This window comes from Harmonia axyridis, chromosome 5 (genome assembly GCF_914767665.1).
Source record: "Harmonia axyridis chromosome 5, icHarAxyr1.1, whole genome shotgun sequence".
Lineage (NCBI taxonomy): Eukaryota > Metazoa > Arthropoda > Insecta > Coleoptera > Coccinellidae > Harmonia > Harmonia axyridis.
Genome location: NC_059505.1, coordinates 3,761,470 through 3,765,007, shown reverse-complemented (window position 1 = coordinate 3,765,007; position 3,538 = coordinate 3,761,470).

Below are 3,538 nucleotides of genomic sequence, written 5' to 3'. Positions count from 1 at the left end.
GAATTTAGAGCATACGTCTGTGTATCCACATTTCGAATGCTTCAATGCGGTTCAATGTTGACAACTTGAAGGTCCATGTTTCGACACCATACAAAAGCACCGGCCAAACATAACACTTGACCATTCTCTGCCTCAAGTTCAGGTTAAGGTGGTCATTACATAAAAAGGTCTTCATTTTTGCAAACGATCCTTACCGAACGCAATTAATACGTTTGAGCCGAGCATTGAAAGACAAACAGCCTAAATAAAACAAGAGACATGATAAAGTAATGCCTCGACCAAGACATAGTTGGAAACGTTGAAATGGGAAGTCCTACCCCACTTGGCATATTCTCGAGACGTTGCTCCCTCGGACTATCACTTGTCTATCGCTGGCAGTGGGCAGTGGCCAGCGATAAACAATACTTTGAATCGTAAAAGTATAATCAGTTTTTTAAAATAAAGCCTGGAATAACGTACCAAATTTCGTGTCATCAGAACCCATATTCTAGATGAACTAACCGACAACTATGACATAATGATGAATCATCATTATTATATTTCAGATACATTTTTGTAGGACTTGAAGTGTGAATGTTTATGGTCCATCCTGTGGAGTTGCAGTTATACGTTGGACGCCCAGAATCGTGCCAGAGGGCGAGACCGTGGCATGCCCTTCAATTTTTCCCAGTGCCGAAGAGTTCACGGCGCCAGACTCACTACTATAGATGCCGATCTTTCATTCTACCAAATTGAGACGAATGACGTTGAATAACACGTCGGATGATTCACAGAGTCAAGGGCGTAGATCCTTTTTTTTCTTGGGTTGGGGTAATAAAAAAAAAATTTTTTTGATGACATTGTCCACTCATATATATAATGTGAGAAAAAGAGGTTTGATAACGAAGTTTGAACCAAATTTCTCGAAATAATTTTTTTTCTTTACCATTTCGATTGTTCTTATCTTATATTGAATTATTCTGAGTTACGAAGGAAAATAAGAGATTCCTTGGACAATTTTAAAAATAAAATTGCCTATAAACATGAGCTACTTAACCAATTTATCGAATCTTTATTAATCTTCGCTACAAAGTTGGTAAATAAGTACCAAAACTTACAATTGATTTATTTATCACAGCTACTCACCTGGATCTTCATAATAATTTGGATTTTCCTGAGAACTGAAGGTTGTTTTTTGTAGAGCTATAGAACTTTAAATTGCAATAAAACAACGATGGATTATTCGATTGACCTGAATTTTATTTATCCGCAAGTTAATCTGGTGGCATTACATTTTAAATATGATTTCTGGCATATGACCTCCACGGCTGGCTCGGATGTAGTCCAATCTGGACGTCCATTTTTCGATGACTTTTTCCAACATTTGTGGCCGTATATCGGCAATAACACGACGAATGTTGTCTTCCAAATGGTCAAGGGTTTGTGGCTTATCCGCATAGACCAATGACTTTACATAGCCCCACAGAAAGTAGTCTAGCGATGTAAATCGCAAGATCTTGGAGGCCAATGCACAGGTCCAAAACGTGAAATTAGGCGGTCACCAAAGTTGTCTTTCAATAAATCGATTGTGGCACGAGCTGTGTGACATGTTGCGCCATCCTGTTGGTACCAGAGTTCCTGGACACCATGGTTGTTCAATTCAGGAATGAAAAAGTTAGTAATCATGGCTCTATACCGATCACCGGTGACTGTAACGTTCTGGCCATCATCGTTTTTGATTCTACCAGCACATAAAGCGCGCCAAACAGTCAGTTTTTCTGGATGTAACGGTCTTTCAACATACTTTTGAGGATTAGCTTCACTCCAAATGCAGCAGTTTTGTTTGTTGACGTAGCCATTCAACCAGAAGTGCGCTTCATCGCTAAACAAAATAAAATGGACGTAATGCACGATACGTATTCCGCACAGAACCATTATTTTCGAAATAAAATTGCACTATTTGCAAGCGTTGTTCAGGCGTGAGTCTATTTAATTTTCGTTCTTCGTCTTTGCGAGACTTCGCGATTTGGTAATTTGGAAATCTTGGGGGGTAATTACCCCCAGTACCCCCCCATTTCTACGCCCTTGGGATGATTCACAGAGTGGACGCTGAAATCGCTTCGTCTTCACTCGTATACCCGTAATTGGTCTTGTTATGGATATTTATCGGTCGGGTTACAGTTTTTTTCTCTCCGTCCATCTTTTGTTCTTCGATTTTGGTGGAGAGGATGATGATCCTGCTGAAGCGGAGGAGATCGATCTCTCTCGGATGCGATCTGCAATTTCGTAATCGCCTTAATGATGACCGGAATGCGATTCTACCAAAATGGACATTCTTCTTTCACGAGGAATAAATCGAACCACTTTGATGATGATTCTGGAGATAGGTTCAGTTGGATGGTAATTAATTCCAAGACATCATCGGGTATTATTGAATTCATTTTCTTATCGTTTGACTTTTTAGGGAAAAGTTCAAGAATTAGAGTTTTCTCGAAGAATAACTTTGATTATTTTTTTCACATGTCAAAATCTGACATTTTGGTGATTTCAAGTGACGGGTGTTTTTTTTTCAATGTATATAACTTTAAGTTGGCATTACTGTTCAAGATGGCGACCGATTTAACAGCTGTCAAGTGATTCATTCTCAGTTTGGTTTGGCAATTCATGAATAGACTCACGCCTGAACAACGCTTGCAAATAGTGCAATTTTATTTCGAAAATAATGGTTCTGTGCGGAATACGTATCGCGCACTACGTCCATTTTATTTTGTTTAGCGATGAAGCGCACTTCTGGTTGAATGGCTACGTCAACAAACAAAACTGCCGCATTTGGAGAGAAGCTAATCCTCAAGTGTATGTCGAAACACCGTTACATCCAGAAAAACTGACTGTTTGGTGCGCTTTATGGGCTGGTGGAATCATTGGTCCGTACTTCATCAAAAACGATGATGGCCAGAACGTTACAGTCAATGGTGGTCGGTATAGAGCCATGATTACTAACTTTTTCATTCCTGAATTGAACTACCATGAAGTCCAGGAGCTGTGGTTCCAACAAGACGGCGCAACATGTCACACAGCTCGTGCCACAATCGATTTATTGAAAGACACGTTTGGTGACCGCCTAATTTCACGTTTTGGACCTGTGAATTGGCCTCCAAGATCTTGTGATTCAACATCGCTAGACTACTTTCTGTGAGGCTATGTAAAGTCATTGGTCTATGCGGATAAGCCACAAACCCTTGACCATTTGGAAGACAACATTCGCCCTGTTATTGCCGATATAAGGCCACAAATGTTGGAAAAAGTCATCGAAAATTGGACGTCCAGATTGAACTACATCCGAGCCAGCCGTGGCGGTCATATGCCAGAAATCATATTTAAAATGCCACAAGATTGTCTTGCGGATGAATAAAATTCATGTCAATCGAATAATCCATCGTTGTTTTATTGCCATTTAAAGTTCTATAGCTCTAAAAAAAACACCCTTTATTTCCGTAGGTACATTCACCCATACCACAGAAAGGTTCTAGGTCATTAAAAGGAGTTTGTGCTCCCTATC